At 37.5% G+C, this 21,516-nt stretch overlaps 1 pseudogene; it reads right to left on the bottom strand.

Moving 5' to 3' along the window:
* Nucleotides 1-1,178: 1,178 nt before the first annotated feature.
* LOC109046969 lies at nucleotides 1,179-21,483 on the bottom strand (annotated as a pseudogene).
* Nucleotides 21,484-21,516: the final 33 nt, after the last annotated feature.

Genomic DNA, 21,516 nt, shown 5'->3' with positions numbered 1-21,516 from the left:
ACTTTTTTTTAGAATTGCCAGTTTTATATCTCACGATTCTGACTTTTTTTTAAATTGCCAGTTTATATCTCACGATTCTTGACTTTTTTTTAGAATTGAGAATTTATATCTCACGATTTCTGAGTCTTGTTTTTAGAATTGCGAGTTTATATCTCACGATTCTGACTTTTTTAGAATTGCCAGTTTATATCTCACGATTCTGACTTTTTTAGAATTGAGTTTATATCTCACGATTCTGACTTTTAGAATTGCCAGTTTATATCTTATGATTCTGACTTTTTTAGAATTGAGTTTACATCTCATGATTCTGACTTTTTTAGAATTGCCAGTTTATATCTCACGATTCTTGACTTTTTTTTAGAATTGAGAGTTTATATCTCACGATTCTGACTCTTTTTAGAATTGCGAGTTTATATCTCACGATTCTGACTTTTTTAGAATTGCCAGTTTATATCTCACGATTCTGACTTTTATATCTCACGATTCTTGACTTTTTTTTAGAATTGAGAGTTTATATCTCACGATTCTGACTCTTTTTTTTAGAATTGCGAGTTTATATCTCACGATTCTTACTTTTTTAGAATTGCCAGTTTATATCTCACGATTCTGACTTTTTTAGAATTGAGTTTATATCTCACTATTCTTGACTTTTAGAACTGCCAGTTTATATCTTATGATTCTGACTTTTTTAGAATTGAGTTTACATCTCATGATTCTGACTTTTTTAGAATTGTAAGTTTACATCTCACAATTCTGACTTTTTAGAATTGTAAGTTTATATCACAATTCTGACTTTTTTCTCAGAATTGCATATTTTTTCTCAATTCAGACTTTTTTTTGAATTGTGAGATTATATCCCACAATTCTGTCTTTTTTCTTAGAATTGTGAGTTATAAACTTTACAATCTCAAAATTCTTCTTTTTGTTTTAGAATTGCCAGTTTACATCTCACGATTCTGACTTTTTTAGAATTGCCAGTTTATATCTCATGATTCTGACTTTTTTAGAATTGCCAGTTTACATCTCACATTTCTGACTTTTTTCCCAGAATTGCATATTTTTTCTCAATTCAGACTTTTTTTTTTTTTTTAATTGCGAGATTATATCCCACAATTCTGTCTTTTTTTTTTAGAACTGTGAGTTATGAATTTAATCTCAACATTTTTCTTTTTTTAGAATTGTGAGTTTATATCTCAGAATTCTGACTTCTCTTATAATTGCGTGTTTACATCTCACAGTTATGACTTTTTTCTAGAATAGTGAATTATAAGCTTGTATCTCACAATTCAGATTTTTTTCCCTCAAAATTCTGAGTTTACATCTTGTATTTCTTTTTTTCCCCTGATATTTTAGACACCTGACCTGACCACATGCACATGCAGAATTCTGAGAAGAAAAAAAAAAAAGTAAGAATTGTGAGATCTAATCAATCTAATCAATCAATTGCAAAATATAAACTTAAAAAAAAAAAAAAAAAAATTGAGTCCAATTTGTGATATATAAAGTCACAGTTCCAAGAAAAAAGTCAGAATTGTGAGAGAAATGGTTGCCATTACCACTTTTGTATTTTTATTCAGTGGTGGAAATAAGCTTCCATAAAAAAATAGCTTGGTTGAGTTATAATAGAGCTGGAAGACTAGCTTTGGTCCTCACTTTGTACTCAGGAAAATGTTCGGGACGGCTGCCTCCATAACATATTAGAAACGTCCAGCAGAGGCTGTTATATGTGTGTAAAGTACCGTATGGCTTGTGGTCCAGTTCAGCAGGACGGCATTTGAAAACAGCTCACACTGAACTAAGCTTCACCAAACCCCGCACAGAGTCTTCATGGAGCGAGTCCTGGCTGGCAGGGTCAAAGAGCTGTGCCGGGTGAACATGGTGACCCAGGTGGGTGGCGCAGGGCAGAGCTGCGGGTGGGGAGGGCGTCTCTTCCGGACTGATGAAATGTTGATGGTGTAGGTGATGGTGACAGTGGATCTCAGAGTCTCGCAGGGCCATCAGCTCTCCTCCACAGCTGAGGCCTGGGATAGAGGAGGGTAGCGAGGGCTGAGAGGGGCCCAGAGTGGAGCACGGGCCACCCAGAGAGGTCTTGGCCTGAAGGGGCGCACCTCCGCCCAGAATGATGGGCTGACTGTGGGAGCAGCGGGTTGGTGGCGGCCTGCAAAACGAATTTGGTGCTCTGAATGCACTGGTCTTGAGCACACTGGGAGGAAGGATGAAGGACAGAGAGAAAAGGGAAAGCCGAGAGGAAGTCAGACCCAACAAATAATAAAATGTTACAGAAAACACGTCACAGGGCTCCAAACTGCTTATGACTGTTGTGCCACGGATATAAATGAACTGTGCAGTATCATAGAGACTCTTCCCTGTTGGTCACCATATATTGTTTTTAGATGCTGGCGTGGTTTTGTTCATGGTCATGTCAAGCAATCCGTCCATGTTGGCGTCTGAGTTATTTAAATACCAAGTGACGGATGGATTTATGCAGAAATATCATACTCTTTGAATGGACATCTATATACAAATGGCAACTAGATTTTGAAATTTTGTCACAAATTTGTAGGGGTTATTTGTTGTTTTGGAGCCCTGGGTCAGATAAGACCAGTCTCTGGTGGTTAGAAGGACAAAATGATTATTATTAGAAGATTAAAAAGTTAAGAGAGTGTGCTGACCGAAAAGTGTAAGGAAAAACAGAGAAAGAAGTTAGAAGTTAATAATATCTGGGCGAATATCACCAAACCCTGTAAAGAACATGTTGAGGACATATTTCACTTCAAAATCAAGAAAGAAATACAAAATAATAATTTTCTTAATGGAAAAAAGACTATTTTTGGACCATTCAGTTGAAGAGGAAAAAATACATGTAATTTTTGAACAATATAAAATCCATGATGAGTAAATGTATGACTTTTATTAATATAAAATTAAAAATTAATAGAATTATATAAATTAGTGAATTCTCGTGAAAAACAATAATGAAACTGAAACACACACAATGGTCCATAAAATAGGCTTTATTTTCATTCTTGATGTACTGTATGTATGCATTTGTTCATTTGTTTAAGGTGAAATGTGACCTGGACACTTTTGTGTTAGATTCACCCATCTAATCTGATTCATAGAAATATTTCTTTAGGAACTGTCACAAAGATTTACACTATAAAAATTCATTTTAAAACCTAACTGAAACCTTACATATGCAATCATCTCTTAAAAGCATCTGGATCCCTCAAGGGATTGAATAATTGGCATCAAAACAGGGGCTGATGTGTTTGGCGTTAGCTGATGAAACTGAATCCAGACTCATGAGAGCTGATCTGTTCACACAGCCCACATCGTCTCCCAATCACAGAAATGCTGCTGAGTCCATGTATGTCTGACGGATGAGAGAATTACATCACTGAGCACTTCTGTGCTAACAACACAGGTGGTCTACATCAATCAGTGCGTTTTGTTGAGTAGATTCAACAAATCATGACAATTTGAGTGAAAATTTTTGCGTTGAAAATGTTAGAAATTAGAAAAAGTGTTCGAAAACCATTAGAAATTGATGTTTTTATTATTATTGTACAACCATTCAAAATTTGGGGGGGGGGGGGCAGTAATTTTTTTTTTTTCAACAATATTTTTATTCAGCAAGAATGCATTAAATTGATCAAAAGTGGCAATAAAGAAAAAAATTTATACAATGCAAATAAATGCTGATCATTTGAACTTTCTATGCCCAAGAATCCTGGGTTCACAGTTTTGCACAAAAATAAATAAACAAAGAAATATAAAAATAAAATAATATAAACACTATATAAACAAAATACAAACAAAAAAAGAAGAAATATTAAGCAATGGTTCTTAAGCATTAGGCCAGCATAACAGAATAATTTCTGAAGGATAATGTGAAACTGGAATAGGTTTCTGGAGTAATGGCTGCTGAAAATTCAGTTTTAAATTAGATTTAAAAATATATTAAAATAGAAAATTATTTTAAATTGCAATGATATTTCACAATATTACAGTTTTAATATATTTTTGATCAAATAAATGCAGCCTTGGGGTATGGAAGCCCATTTCCATCAAAATAAATAAATAAACTAAATAAAAAATAAAACAAGGTAGTTGCGACTTATTATCTCACAAGTTTGACTTTTTTTTCTCAGAATTGTGTGACACTCAAACATGCCATAGTGAGTTACAAAGTCAAAATAGCGAGTTATAAAGTCAAAATTGCGAGTTATAAAGTCAGAATTGCAAAGTATAAACTCACAATTGTGAGAAAAAAAGTCAGAATTGTGAGATGTAAAATCGGAATTGCGAGAAAAAAACTAAGAATTGCTATTCTTGCAATTCTGACTTTATAATATGCAATTGTGAGTTATAAAGTCAGAATTGCGAGATAAAAAGTAATAGGCTTCCCTATTTGGGAGAATAAGAGATTTTCAAAAATAAAACAAACAACAAAAAAAAAAAAAAATAAAAAAATAAAAACAATCGGTAAATCACTTTCCAATAAGGTTCATTAGTTAACATCAACTAAGAATGAACAATACTTCTATGCATTAATTAATTTTAGTTAACGTTAATTTCAACATTTACTAATGCATTATTAAAATCAAAAGTTGTTACTATGCACTGTGAACTAACATGAACTAACAAGAATTGTCTTTGTTTGTTAATTTTAGTTAATACATTAACTAACGGAACCTTATTGCAAAGTGCTACCAAAAATCTTACCAACCCCAAACATTTGAATGTGTACTTTTTTTCATTAGTTGAAAAATGAATATGTACCCTTTATCAACAACCGCACTCAGTCTGGGTATTTTGTGCAAAACTTTGAATTCCAGATTTTTCACTGTGGTCTCAGACTTGTACACTCCACTATATATTTCAAATCACTGTTCACAGCTTTGCTGAAACCTTGAAGTGGTTTGAACATGAATGGCTTCATTATAATGGCTCCAGCGCAACAGACTGGACACGCATACACACAGAGGTCAGAGGTCAGCCGTCTTACCATGTGACTCTGGACTTGATTGGAGGGGCAGGCACCGGTGCCGTTTGTCTGTGCCGCAGGCTGCGGGGTGTCCGGTTGGACAAAACCTCTTCTGTCAATCAAGCTGCAAAGAGAAAGGAAGTAGATGATATATTCTGACTGTGAGTCAGGGAACGTGGGTGAGGGAGGCGGAGAGAAGAGGATCTGTGCATGTGTGTGTGTGTGTGTGAGTACGGAGTCCTCCTCCAACTCAACATGCCCACACAAAGAGCAGATGGCAGCCAGTGATGCTGTGCCCACTTCTGCTTTGTGTTCCAGGCTCCATGAGAAACTCATTAATGGTGTGCAGAACTCTTGTGTGGGTGTGTAAGCAGGTTTTGTCGTCAGCAAGCCTCCTCACGCACCATCTGAAGCGATTCAGGAACATTCCTCGGTTATCTAAGATATTCCCGGAGTGTGAATGCTGATTGGTTCTTTCCTCTCATATTTAAATGAATGAGTGAGAAACCTGCTGAGGTCACCAATCTTTTCACAAGATCAGCATGGATCTCTTGACCGATAACGTGGCTGGATAATGATTTTCTGAGAAAGCTGATTAATATCTTATTTGAAATGGACTTTTTTCTGTGGACTGCAATTACATTCTCTGATACAGAGATATGAATGATGTAAAGGACAAAGCATTGTTATAAGAATTTCTGCTGCAGAATACTTTTCTCTATGCATATAATAACTTACTAGATTTGTCAACCAACAACAGCCGAGAGGATTTGCTTAAATTAAGTAATAAAGTTTAACATATTATATATTTCTGCTAGAGACATGAAAGGAATAGTTCACCAAAAAAAGAAAATTCTTTCAGTATTTACTCACCCTCATGTCGTTCCTAATCCCGGAAGATTTTATCTTCAAACCACAAATTAAAATATTTTTAATGAAACCTGAGAGATTTCTCTCCTTTGAAAGTCTATTCCTTTTTTTTTAAAGGTCGTAAGCAGTATACAGTATATACTGTGCAGTATGCTGTATTCCAGACACTGAACATAAAGACATTACAAAAGCAAAACTAGCAGGAGTTGCTGCACTCACCTCGGTGGTAGCGGTCCACACAGTGCAGCGCAGCAGTTGGTGATGAAGTTTCCGTAGCTGTAGGGGTTGTAGTTGCCTTTGCCTCGTTTGGATGACCATGAACCTTTGATCTGAAACAGTGATGTGACCATTGAGAACTACAGTAGCTGAGAGGGACAAGCTGCCAACATCAACGAGACGCTCAGAGACGACAGGCTACCTTAATAAACCCAGCGGTGAACCAGGGTGAAGATGAAAAGCGTTTTAGCTTGATTATATTTTGCTTCTTGCTAGGCGTTATGGTGAGAAATACCTGAAGTGCTCATGAATTGTCTTCCTGTAACGCTTGTCAGACTTTCCAAGTGTCTCTTTTGATCTTGGTTCACAAATGTAAAAATTTAAATAAACTTTGTATGCAGGGTCCAAAATTAACCTGCAGTCGGGTTATGGTCATAAATATTTCTTAAGGGCAGTGAACATATTATTTTTGTTCCTTCGAAAATGGAATCACAAATCTGTTTATTTCTTGCTTATTTATGATAAACAGAAAACAATATTTTATATATTGAAGTGATATCTAGTCTCCATCATTCTAAAAACATCTTTCTAAAAAATGTTTCAAATTAATTCAAAAGTTTAGGGGTCGGTAAGACGATCAATTTATTTATTGTGATTAAAAAAAAATTAAATAAAACTTTTATTCAGCAAAAATTCACTTTATTGATCAAAAGTGACTAAATTGTATTTCAAATAAATGCTCTTCTTGTGAATTTATAATAATCCAAATCAAATGATCCTGAATATTTTCAATAGAAAGACTGTTTTAAACTGTGTGAACAATAAGAAATGTTTCTTGAGCATAAAATCAGCATTTCATAAATATTTCTGAAGAATCATACAGTAATGGCTGCTCATAATTTAACTTTGCCATCACAGGAATATATATATATATATATATATATATATATATATATATATATATATATATATATATATATATTAATATACACAATGGTTATTTCACCATATTTCACAACAATATTTCACAATATTACTGTATTTTTAATCAAATAAATGCAGGTTTGTTAAGCATTAAAAAAAATGGTTTAAAAACATAAAAACAAAAAAAATAATCTTGGCAACCCCAAACTTTTGAACGGTAGTGTGTAAGATGTAGTTCTGGAGAAAAAATAAATAACACTTTAGTTTAGGGACCAACTGTCACTGTTAACTAGTTGCAGTATACTAGTATACTGGCTGTTTATTAGTACTAACAAAGCACATATTAATGCCTTATTCTAGATCCCTTAATCCTATCCCATATACCTAAACTTAACAACTACCTTACAAACTATTAATGAGCAGCAAATTAGGAGTTTATTGAAGCAAAAGACACAGTTAATAGTGAGAATTGGTCCTTTAAATAAAGTGTGATCTAAAACCATCCATACTACACAACTGCATACCTAAAGAGAAACATGTTCTTCACACGTTCTCTGAAAGCATGTGATGTGAATTGCTCACGTCACTTACACTGTGCCAAAGGTAATCTGACTTGCATTTGCAGCTTGAAGGGTGTTAATTCTGGACCCTGTTTGTATGATTTTGTCTTCTGTCAGGTCATGATGATCAATGTTACATACAGTGTGTTATTATAAAACACTGACTATTATCACAGCAGCATCCTGATTAGTTCATGAATATTGAGATAAAGCATTAAAAGTGAAAGAGAGGTACTCACATCTTCATTGGTGGTCTGATTGGAGCTGATCAGGTAGGTATGGAAGCCTGACAGTCCCACGATGGACCAGATGGAGAAAAAGCACACCACCACTTCCAGAACAGTACAACCGTCAAGGCAAATAGAAATCTATACATGTATTACTTCATCCACTTATTATAAAAGCTGACTGGCAGCTTCAGCAAATGGATCAAGCACTCTAGAAATACTGAGTCTGTACAGCGTCATTCCACCACTGCAATCCAGAAACCTGAATCTCATCTTTTAAAATGATGAAAGTGTGCTTGACTACACCACACTTCTGAATATGTGCCCAGCGGAGCTCTTTTCTTTGTCATTTGATGAATCACTGCTGCCATGTTCAATAGAAGATGCACATTAATGTTTTATAGACAAAATTCCATTAAGTACCCGTTTTCTACAAGCAAAAAAACCCAGCACTGATTGTTTTCCAATAAGGCGCATCTGTGAAGAGCTTAATTTACACCGCCGTTGAAAAGTTTGGGGTCAATACGATTAATGTTTTTGAAAGAAATCTCTTATGCTCACCAAGACTGCATTTATTTAATCAATAATACAGTAAAACTTTACATTTATTTATTTATTTTAAAGAAGTATCTTATGCTCACCAATGCTGGATTTATTTGATCAGTTATATCGTGAAATATTACAAATTATTTCTGTGATGGGCAAAACTGAATTTTCAGCATCATCATTACTCCAGTCTTCAAAAATAATTTCAATAGTCATTTGGTGCTTAAGAAACATTTCTTAACGAAAGAGTCGTGGATAAACAAAACTGTAATTTATTTAAATCCAATACACAGGGTAAATCAACACCCGGAAGGGAAAGAATACACACGTACACAGCTGGTAGACCCGACAAAGGAGGAACGCACAGACTGGAACTAAATACATGATGTAACGAGGCAATTACGAGGAACACAGGTGAACAGAATGACTAATTAAGAGACAGGACAGGAACAGGAACGACCAAAATAAGGGCACATGAGGGAGAAACTGGGTTACGTGGAGCACATGGGGAGCAAGACACAACCAAAGACAAAGACAATCCAATCCTGACATTTCGTCCCCTCCCGTAAGGCGTTGATATATCTCCCCCATCTTGGAAGGCGCATCTTTGCGCCACTCAGGTGGAGGACGGACACCCGGAAAGGAGGTGGCAGATAGAGTCTAGGGCGGATCAGACGGAGGGAAGAGCCAAGGAGATGACAGGAGGGACTTGGAGCATGCGGCACCAAGTGAGACCTAGGCCACAGCCATAATGACGACCCACGGTGGAGCCAACGGTGGGAGGAGCCATGGAGGAGGCAGGGGGCCAACCGACTGTGGTGGAGCAGGTGGCGGAGGAGCCGGGAGGCAGAAGGTGAGCCACAGCCATGATACTGATCCACTGTGGAGCCTACAGAGGGAGGAACCATGGAGAAGGAAGGAGGGGCTTGTTGTGGGGAGGGGAGGCCGCGGTGGAGCCGGAGCGACAGAGGACTGAAGAGGAGCCTGACAGAGCTGGTGGGACGGAGGGACGAAGGCAGAGTCTGGGTCTCAGAAGTGGAGTGGAGCCAGTGGACTGATGGGCCACGGCAGAGAGGAGGGAGCTAGGAGCCATGGTGGAGCCACTGGGTCGACGGGCCGAGGCAGAGTCTGGGTCTCAGATGCTCGAGGCGGAGACCAGGGATTCTGCAGCTACTGTGACGATGGAGGAAGGCAGACCCACGCAGCTCGCACCATACTGATGGTGGGCTGAGAGCGAGCAGAGGGGCTGCCAGACGATAGTGGTGGAGGAGGCAGGAGAGAGTGGTTGGGCGTTCATTTGTGAGACTCCGGGCTTAACTTAGGACCAGGAACCCTCTCAGGGCTGGACGTGGGAACAGGAGCCTTCTCTGGTCTGATGATCTGAGAGGCTCTGGCTCCGTGGCGGTCCTCAGCTCTGTCACACTCCTTAGCGATGGCTTGTCTGTCACAACGGGCTCAGTTCTCCATCAGCGGTGGGCTTGGGCTTGCGCTCCGCGCAGCGGGGGAGATGGTGGGCTGGGCTCAGGGTCTAGCTGTGCTCTGGATCTGGGATAGATGCTCTCCAGACACCGGATAATGGCATCCCTCCAGCTCAGTCCAGAAGTGTCTGGGAGGTTGGCAGGACAATAGTAATTTGCCCCGATCCACAACAGTAAGTTCAGCGCAGCGCTGTCGAATGCCGTTAAAATGGTGAGCTGGCTGAACTCAACCGCATGCTCCAATAGGGTAAGGTCTTTGTGAGCAAGGGAGGTGAACTTTGTGGCGAGGGAATCCATTCAAACACTGAATGGAAAATGAAGAAAGAAAAAAAAAACAGAGGGGAAGACACGCAGAATTAACAGTTTTGGTCAGGTATTCTGTCACGTTATGCTGCCGGAAGGAACGAGGGCACAGTGGATAAAAAAAAACAAATGGATGTAATTTATTATGTCATTTATTAAGTGTAAATCAAAGGTTGGATGGGAAGTTGGACACACATACACAACCGGTAGACCCGACAAAGGAGGAACGCACAGACTGGAACTAAAAACATGACTTAACGAGGCAACTGGGAAGAACACAGGTGATCAAAATGACTAATTAGGAGACAATGAAGACAGGAACAGGAACGACCAAATAAGGGCACATTGGGGAGAAAATGGGTCAGAGGGAGCACATGGGGAGCAAAACACAACAAAAACAGTCCAACCCTAAAAACATTGTTGGTTGATTTTTTGTGGCAAACTGTGATAAAATGTTTTTTTTTTTTTTTTTCAGGACTGATTTTTTTTGATGAATAGAAAGTTCAAAGGTCCTGCATTAATGTAAAACAGAAATATTTTTAGCAGAAGAGGAATATATATATATATATATATATTTTTTTTTTACTGTGACTTTTGATCATTTAAATTTTAATATTTTATAATAACAACAACAATAACTTATTGACCACAAACTTTTGAACAGTATTCCTTTATATATGACACAGCAGCACTTGTTTTTAAAAATAAATAAATCTTGAATTGATTAGCAAAAGGTATATGCTTAAAGAATAAAATTTAAGGTTTATGCTTAAAACAAGAAAGAGAAAGAAATTATATTTCTATAAATATATTTTCTGAATTATATTTGAATATGTTAATATGTTTATGTAATTCTGCCTCACAACTGAAGTTATCTTGTTTTAAATTGTATTAAGATATATTCAAAATTACTAAAAACAATTAGCAGTTTGTACCCTGCAGAACAGGTTTTTTTTTGCTGGCACTAGCATGTGCTGACTTGCTTGCTTATGTGAGTAAGTCTATCATGAAGCAATAAATGATGCATGACAAGCTAATAATTGACTGTGAGCAGGAAGCAGGTCTCACTAATGAACAAGACAACGAGACGTCCTTTTCTAATACAAATCACTCTTCTGCATATTTGTGCAGGTCAGACAGAAGATCTTTTCTCACTGTTTTCCTTCTCATGCCAAACTCAGGAATGCAAAGACTTCCCACAGACCGTATTTAATAACATATTTCTTTCCATTGAAAAGAGAGGGGTACAGATGCATAGCAATGAAGATGTAGAGAAAGTCCAGTGTGGGCTGCCTTTTCTGCATTTGTGTTCCTGAGGTGTGAAAACCAGAAATAGACTCCTATTGCACCGCCTCTTCCCACACACATTTTAGTGAAAGGATATCTAGCAGGGCTGTCTTTGAGAGCACTAAGAAAGCCAGTCCTGTGGATCCTGCAGGAAAAGCACTGGGTTATGTAACAAAGGAAAGCTGTCACAGGAACATGAAACACAGGCAGCATATTGAGCAAAAAATCACTGGAATAAGAAATTAACCAGCTGCTGTCTTGCAGATCCTAGAGTTCCTAGAAAATCCTAGAGTTTTACGGAATACCAAGATGCCACATTAGCAGCTATCATTAATTAAGGAAACGTGCAAGCATACCTTGTCTCCTTGTTTAAAAAGTGTACTTATTATGCAAATAATATTGTGAAAAAAATAATACACTTAAGTGTGAACTGAATGTAATGATTTTGGATGAATTGCATGTTATTTAAAATTAAGTTCTATAATTAAAACATACTTTTCATATCATATATCATATTATATATCATACCATATATACAATATAATGGATGAAGTACTTTTTTGACTGAATTAAATTGGACTTAAAGTATAATGTTAAATGTACTTACAAGCATTTATTGCAAATTAAACTTTAATGTCATTTCTGTTTAAACTTTGTACGTCAAGTATTTAAATGTGTTTTGTAATTACACATATTTGTGATGATAAAGTTGCAGTTTAGTGTAGTTAAAAATGTCATATTTAAACTTTAAATGCAATATTAAATTAATATTTAATATTAAATACTAAAATTATAGTCAATTATAGCTTTACATGTGGCTTTAGTATGTTAGCCAACAGTCTAAATAAGTGTACTTTCAAGCATAAAAAAATAAACACATATAATACACAGTATACATGACAATACCATGACAACTACCTTTGAGTACCGCACTATATGGAGATGAATTAATTAATATTTATATATTAATATTTACATGAAAATTTTTCAGTATGCACCGTGATATTACATTTTGACACCATCACTGTCCCATGATGCACCACCCCTAAGCGACTGTCCTTGACACTCTCAATACATTCACCTTCTGGACTGCTTCAAAGTCAGCTACTGTGTTTAATGCTAATGGTTTCCAGAGGGCATCTGAGGAGAGATTCGTGGGTAAATACAGCTGCACTGAGTGTGCCCTGTCCAATAAACATCTTACAGGAGCCATTTGTCACTACAGCGACCCCAGAGTGCCCCTGGCCTCATGGCCTGATTGATCAGTTCAGTGCAGTACAGCGCTGAGCTCAGGATTACAGCCTCTCTATCACTTTGCCCAGGGAGGAAACTGCTTTGTCAGCGGCCTCGTGGTTTCCCTCCTGCCAGTCAACAGCCGAGAGGAGGAGCCCGATCGATGCGGGATCTAACCCATACATTACAGTGATGAAGAACCAGTACTACTGTAGGTCTTGAAGGGGCATTTCGGAGCAAATACTCACCAGACATATTTGTCTGAAATGTTTCGTAACAAAAACCAGTTGAGGTAAGAAACAGTGTGAGGGAAAGTTATTTGCGTTACTTTTTATGGAAAGTAATCCGATATATTACTTGTGTGTTACTTTTTCTCATCTGGGCAGGGCTTTCTTTTTCCTTTTTTTTTTTTTTATAATTATAATTTTGTTTTGTTGGGTAGAGTAGATTTCACTTTCAAAAGTGAAAGTGAATTGGATTAGGGTGGATGGAAAATTTAAATTCATGTCTGTACAGTAGAGACAGGCAGCTCATATTTTGGATTGCATGAAGAATAGAACATGTACACTCTTCAGCAATAAAAAAAAAACAAGTTATGTTTATCTAAAGTCATTTTTACTTGTTAATATGGTTCAATTGGATCATCAAAGCTCAGCAGTAAAGACATTGGTTAATAAAAACGGGATTAAAATACTTTTAAAGGATATTTGTGTCATTTAACATATTTTATTATTGCAGCTTTGCGTCATATTTTAAGTTGCATTTCACTGTTTTTTATTCATTTTTAGGAATACTATATCTGTACTATATCAATCTTAACAACTAGCTTACTAACTATTAATAAGCAGCAAATTAGGAATTTATTGAGGGAAAAGTCAAAGTTAAAAGTGAATAAGTGTTCCCTATTCTAAAGTGTTACCAAATCTTCTAAATGCGACTATAATGCATGAAGATATTTAGATATTATAACACTAAAATCTGGATTTTCTTTAAAGCTGCTTTGAAACAATGTGTATGAAAAGCCCTATATGAATAAATTTGACTTGACTTCAGAAAATGCATCAAGAGAACGATAACTATACAATTCTATTTCTAATACAATCTTGAAAACCCCAAACTGCCAAATCCTGGTTTAGGGAAAAAGAGTTGTTTTGCTGAACACTGTTAAATAAGACAAGGTGCGATAAGATCTGTCATGTGTTTTGGGACTGAAGGGTGAAGTTATGTTAAGAAAGTAGGTGGCCGGTCGGCACTCTTACTCAGTATTACGTGCGTGATGACGAAGGCGAAGATGAAGATGGTGAGGAGGAGGGAGAGTGAGAGGATGAACAGGTAGAAGAAGCGCGATAGTTTTCCTCCTCCCCACGCGTTGCCCACCCACGGGCAGTGATGATCAAATCTCTCTGAGGACAAAACACACAGTCAGGAAAATCATGTGTTAGCTCTTCTATATGTGATGCTGGATATTATATAAACAAATATTGCAGACACATACAGTATACACAGATGCTTACCCACGCAGTTGTCACACAGGCTGCAGTGTGAGGCCCGCGGCGGTCGGAAGATCTTGCAGGTGAAAACAGTATTTTCAGCTTGACTGTTTTGACCGTTAATGACCACCTCTCTGGTTCGGGGGGTGGTGGTCTGTAGCCTGGGCCGCTCGGGCCATTAGTTATATCTGTGAAACCAGAACAGACCGATTGCAGAAAATGAAAATCTCTTCTATTGAATGTCAGTATGATGTTGTGTACTACAGAAAATCCTTCAGTTTGTAAAAACAAAAATTGGATTTTTACAATGAAAGAATATTGGGCTTCCATTAATATTGTTAGATGAGTTGTCTAACTCACATTATTTCATGTAAATATGTGTCCTTCTTATGAGAACTTGTGTACATAATGTTCAAAACAAAAGTATTTTAAAGTTTATCTATTGGTCATTTTGTCTTGGCCTATAGACATTCATTCCACACACATTACTGTATATTACTGTTTTTACTAAATGAAGGACAGATCACATTTTGTGTAGATAATTTTGTCAAAGGTAATGAACCTGGAAAATTCCTTATATATATATTATCCTTTCAAAAAGCCTTATTCCAAGCCATATTATGAAAAAATGAATTAACATATTAAGCATATTAGAATAGGTCTCCATAGAAATCCAAGTAAAAACTGTGTATTAAGTCGACTGAATTAATTAACCTGAAACTTTTTCAGTGCTACTAAACATAAAAATATGCGCATGGTTAAGCGGTACTGTTTTTGGCTGCCACAGTAACAGCAATAAGCGGTCCTGTCCTGTTAAGTACTTATTTTGCGCACCAGCAGTCCGGCAGTGTATGCCTTGCAATACTATGCCAAACACTGGCTATTGCAAGAGAAAACAAGCATAGTTTGTTAAAAGTTAAAATAGTGTGTGTAAAATAATAAAGTAATGTGTTTAAATAATATGTGCTCTTATCATTTCATGGACAAAATCCAACAAACTCTGCACCGTTTGGAAGCTTTAGGGAGGGTATGTGATGATGATGACCGTGAAGTGATGAAACTATGGCGCCATGTGCTTTTTAGGATTAATATTATCATACTGGAGCTTGACAGACATTCTTCAAAACTTCCCTTTTGCGTTTCACAGAAAAAAAGTCACACGGGTTTTAAATGTGAGGGTAAATTATGACAGAATTTTCATTTTTGAGTAGACTATATGCTTTAATGAACTCACATCTTATGTGACCCTCAACACGCTATTGCATCTTCTAAGCAGCACACAGCGCCGCTGGGCCTCACAGCAGTGTTTTACTTGCTACTGTATTATTCATTACGAACAGCAGGGACACATAACTCCAAATCCCCAGCTGACATACCTGAGCTAAAGTGTACTTCCATGGCTCATTTCAATTTCTCACCACTGGAGTCCACTAAATTCTGTCTCAATGACAGACCAGCAACTCATTATAGCAGTGACTCCATTCAATTATAACCAGCAAATTCATACGCAAGCAAATTAAATCAACCTGCACACTGTGGAAAATGTACACTAATTTGTTGTGTTATGGCATAAAATGGCTTGGCCTGCTGTGATTTCACCGTTAAATTTCTGAATGTGTAGTAAGAAATTGCTGTTAAATCTTCCAGTGCGGTCCTTGCTGGTCCTTTAATAATACCCAAATATCCTATGAACATCCATATCTCGTGACTGATTAAAACTATCAGACTGAAGAACATGAACAAATACTCTGAGAGACCGTGAATCTTTGCTAGGGATGAATTTTTCAGCAGATTTTATATTACTCTGGTCTGACAGCAAACCTGAGAGAGTGCATGCATTATTCATATCACATGAGAAGAGAGAATAACACCAAATGTTCTCCGTCTCCTTTTACTCTCTGTAGTGACCTGCACAGAGACGTGGAAAGTGGAAAAACAGACAGGAAGAGCGATCATCTTGGAATTTCCTCCCACCTATCTGCCTCTCGATGTCCGCTGCTTCCTCCGGTGTGGCCCTGGGCAGGACGCCCGGGTCGCTGAAGCTCGCCCGGAGCAGCATTCCCATCACAAAGACGAACAGCACTCCTCCGATGGCCGGAATGGCAGGGGTCAGGTTTGATGCCAGGAATGGGCAGCTGGAAAAAACAGGGAATGGAAAAACTGTCTGTGAAGGTCATGTGGTGCTGCTAGTAAAAACCACCAGCAGGAACCACAACAAACATGATGCTCATGACCATGCAAAACTGTCAAGACTGCTTATTAATGGTCCTGTCTTCTGGCTATAGTAAAAAGCAAACGCATTTATGGTCATTCTGCTATGTAATAAGATTATAACTGTGTTTTTACAATGTAATAAATATTTGTTGTGCAATAAAGTGATATATTTCGGATATAGCTGTCAGGGAGTTAGCGTCACCAAAACAGCACTGCAAAAGTAACGACTGGTTCAAAAAAGCACAGCAAACACTTCCTCTGCCTGCAGTTGGCTAGTCTTAAAACAGCTGAGGACTCATATTTGCTAAAATGTAATATTACCTTGTCTTACAGAATATTTTCTGAAAAAGTCACAAAAAAATTGAAGCAGAAATGATTAATTATTCATTTTTTAAGGCTGTTGGTCGATTCTGGATCCGATCCAAATGAAATCCGATGCAAACACCCATTATTAGCCAATACTGATCATCTAAAAATGGACAAATATGGGCTGATTTATTACTCTGGCCAATACATCAGTTTAGCACTAATTAAAACCTTATTAAGCAAATGCATCCTTCAGCTAGAAATGTTTTCTCTGTACAATTATTTTAATAATTAATTGACTAACAATCACAATTAAAATTTCAAGGGAATAATCGATAGTTATGATTTATTTTTTTTTTTTTGCCATAATCATGCAGCACTACAATACATTTACATAAAAAATTTATGTAAATAGCAGAGTGCGACTCTCACCAACGAATGAACTCAATAATAATCTAAATCTATTGCATAGAAACTAGCTAGCTTTTTTGTACACTTAGAAGTTGATGAAATGAAATGTATCACCATCTGTTTTGAAGTATGAGCAAATGCTCTGTGGTACAGGGCCCAAAATCTGCCTGCCATAATGTCTAATGGTATTCAGACTCCAAGACATAAACATTTAAAAATGGTCTGCACTGCAATCTGATGGCTGCTAAATTGGCTAAGCACAACTAGGCAGAGCAACTGAATTAGCCAAAATGGTTCAGATGCTATCGACTACAGCATGTTTAAAATAGCAATCCCCTAAGGGACCTTTTAAGAATGCTTACCACTGCCTGGCTTCTAAGGTCATTGTCAGCTTTACAGCTCTAAAGATTCCTTGTGAAGTGGTCTCCAAGGAACAGTTTTGAGGTTGTTATGATGGACTGAGAGGTTACAGGGTCACTACTACTGACAGACAAGGAACCAAAAGTCTAAAGACTACAGAAACAGTGCTTCTGAATGTGGAGTTGTCAAGATACTCAAAAACTGATTTATCAAAATCGGTATAGAAAAGAAATCATGTTATAAGTTGCACTGAGTAAGTACAGCTGGATAAAACAAAATCTGTGTCCATCTTCAGGCTGCAAAACAACAGAATTTGATTACTTTAAAGAAGGTGGTTCTTTTCTATACCCACTGTTTGTCATTCCACATTGTTTGCTCTCTCTCTCTCTCTCTCTCTCTATATATATATATGTGTGTGTGTGTTTGTATTTTCATCTGCTTGTTTATAAAGATTTATCTTTAAAGGAATATTCATGTTCAATATGGGTTAATGGACATTGATTACAGCTGTCAATGACTATTTACAATGGAACAAAACCATTCACTGCATGGGATAAAGAAAATAAAAAATTACACATTATTTCAGAAGTAAAACCATAAGACTTAAATATTATGCACTATTGTTCAAAAGTTTGGAGTTGGTAAGATGTTTATGATTTTTATATTTCTGAAAAAAAGTATTTTATGCTTACCGATTGTATTTGATAAAAATACAGTCAAAACTGCATACTGTGACATAATTATTGCATTTTAAAATAACCATTTTATATTTGAAAATGTAATGTCTTTCTGTGATCAAAGCTAATTTTTCAGCATCATTACTCCAGTCTTTAGTGTCACATGATCCTTCAGAAATCATTCTAACTACTGATTTGATGTCCAAGATTATTATCAATTTTTATCCACGGTTTAAAAGCAGTTGTGCTGCTTAATAACCCATGACACTTTTTTTTTAGGATTCTTTGATGAATACAAAGTTAAAAGAACAGCATTTATTTCAATAATAAAGTTTTCTAACATTATAAATGTCTTCTAAAATGTCACTTTTGATTAATTTTAATGCATCCTGGCCGAATAAAAGTATTGTAAAAGTAAAACTGTAGTGTATGCTTGGTTTCATAGTAAGATTACATTGATAAAATTGCTTACTAGCAGTGGAAAAATTACACAATTTTTATATAAAAAAGTTTCAAATTAATGACCATGCTAAGCTGGTAAACATGATAATTTTATGATGCATTTTATGTGCGGGGATGCCCCGAAAGAGACATGAGCAAGTATCTGCAAAGTACAGTTTAAACTCCACATTCTGCTTTTAATTCCTGCCTATGATCCACAAGCTCTGAATACATTCAAAAGGATGTTTTGCATTCAATTCTAGCCATTACTGTTTTGCTTGAATGATGTACAAGTAAACATTCTGTGCTGAACTACGCAACAAACCAACTGCCTTTCACCAGCACAGCTAATGTGTTTCTGTCTGTGGTTTCAGCTATTTGTGTTTAATGGATCACGAAACCTCTGTAATGACTTTATAATCGTTTCAAAAAGCATGACAAGACTAACCCTGGGTCAGCTAAGCAAAGAAAATACAACTGTGGGCTGGGTCGTCGTGTTGTTTCCTAGGAGACACAGGCCGTTCCAAAAGCACACAAAGATCGGGAAAGGGAAACCGTCGCCATGGAAACAGGACCGCACCACGTCTATGTTTTGGAAGTTGTGGTATGGAATGTATGGGGCTTGGTGATGGGGGATGGGACACTGGAAAATCTCTGCTTTACACATCCTCAGGATCACGCGGAGAGATTCTTTAACAACCAGCCGCGGCTTACAGGCAAACATGCTTCGAGTAATGCAGAGCAGTGTTGTACCACCTGAGATGCGTTTTTAAATGTGACCCCCCCAAAAAAGCACTCTTGTCTGGAGATCTTCGGAAATGCCAGGAATCCAAATGATATACGTCAACAGTTTCGACACTGGGTTAGTTAAACTTCACCTGACCTACAAACACAAGGAGTTCCTTACAGCTGCAGTGAAGTTACGTGGACCGAAGTAATTCTATTACAGCAGATTTAACACTTGTAAATGTCCTTCAGTGTTAGTGAGAGGGTCTAAATTACTGCACTGGCACTTCAGGATCCCAGAACACATTCAACTGCTGCTTAAATACAGCACAGAACACGATAAGTCTTTATCAAGAGTGATAAGGAAAACACAAGAAGAGGGACCAACACAGACTTGTCAAAGCTAGTCTCTAAGATCAAATTTGCATATACTTTAATGAATGTGGTACAACCCATTTTTGGACTTTATTATTTAGTAATCATGATAATCACTTCAAACTCAAACACAAAACATAACTGTAGTTTACAGTGATGCTATCAATTTGTAATATTGGTATTGAATTATTTCTGTACATATATCATGGTATTTCCCAACTACTCTGAGGTCCTTCAAAGAATAGGGATTTTCTTATGGAACACTCTTAATAAGTCCTTTTTTTCCTCGCAGCAATGCAATTAAATGATCATAAATCAGAATTTATTAAAAAAAAAAAAGTTTTTATTTGTGTATAGAATTCTTTTTAAGAACCATTTGTCCAACGGAATCCATGCTCCGTGGATGTTTAAGGTTCTTTATGGAACCACTGATGCCAATGAACCTTTTATTTTTGCGAGTGGACTAGAAAACAAACCTTAAAAAAAAAAAAAAAACCCTTCTGGTAGTGGGGAGGAGATGCTAAGTTCTCCAATAGATCAATGTACTTACTCAAAGGCAAAGAAGAGGCCACTGGTCACCAAAATGAGAACCATGGGTAATAAGAAGACCCCAGTCTGCTTTCGCATCATGATCCGTCCATTGCTGGTAAAACTTTTTCGTCCAGGAAAAACCTGCCATTTCCTTTTGATCTTCTTCTTCTTGGTGTGTGGGGTGTCCATGGGTGAGGAGTTGTGTGTGCAGATCTGATTGTACTGGCACTCTCGGACGGGCTCCTCGACCCCGAGATGCATGTTGACTGTCATTTACCAGCCAGCAAGAAAACTAAACTTTAAAGCAACCCAAGGGAATCAGAATTCAGATGTCCTCAAGGAACCAAGCAGACGGCTGGATCTCGCAGAGAAAAATATCTTGATCTGATGGAGTGAAGCATTACACAACCCAGTCAAAGAAAAGCGTGGAACTGTAACCAGGGAACCATTTTCTTATCTCCATGTTTTCCATTGAAATCTTCACATTACATGAAAAAGGCTAATCTTTGGGAATGGAAAGGAATAGGAATAAGATCCGCGTTGTTTGGTTCACATGTTTGTTTGGATAACTCCTTGATTGCAGATGTATCCTCTACACAACAGCACGCGCTCCAGGACACAGAGGCGTGTGCACATCATGCCCAGAAATCTCGCTTTGTCTGCTGGGCGTCTTAAAGCGTGCATCTCCGGTAATGCGCTTCAGAAGCGCTGCGTTGAAACCAAACCCACTCCAAACATGTGGAACAGAACGCTAAAAACGTCCTTCCGTTGTCCTCGTAAACCCCTTCACTACAGGGTCTTTACAGCACGCGCGGAAAATGTAGCTCTGCCGCCGCACACAGAGTATCACCAGCGCGAACAGACAGAGAGGAGGGTGTCTGATCATCTGTATCGATGAAGAAGATGATGATGATGAAGGAGAGGATCGCTGTGGAGTAGATCACCGAGTGAACTGCACGAGCTCACAGCACACGATGACCCTAAAAACAGCGGCGCCGTCTCAAATCAGAGCCAGCTATCTATGTAGACAGTATACCTAGGTGTAACAGAACACACTGAGCTGCCCGCACAGCTCTCTTAAACCCTAGTGATCTGTCTCACATCCAAGTGAGCTACACATCTAGGCGACGTTTTGCGCTAGCTGTGATTCAAAACAAGCACGTCCCAAAAGACTCACTCTTTTTGGAGGCATGCGTTTCAAAACCGCTTTTTGTCTCAAGACACTCAAGAGTGAACAGGTCGCCTAAATAGACAGCAATCGTAGGCACGTTTTTGTGCTTGACGTTGTAGCGTCAATAAAAACACAAGCTGACTAACTTAGCTAACAAAATAAAATGTCATACATATTATT

The sequence above is a fragment of the Cyprinus carpio genome, unplaced genomic scaffold (genome assembly GCF_018340385.1).
Source record: "Cyprinus carpio isolate SPL01 unplaced genomic scaffold, ASM1834038v1 S000006751, whole genome shotgun sequence".
NCBI classification, from domain to species: domain Eukaryota; kingdom Metazoa; phylum Chordata; class Actinopteri; order Cypriniformes; family Cyprinidae; genus Cyprinus; species Cyprinus carpio.
The sequence above is the reverse complement of the archived record's forward strand: the minus strand, read 5'-3'. Positions and strand labels throughout refer to the sequence as shown.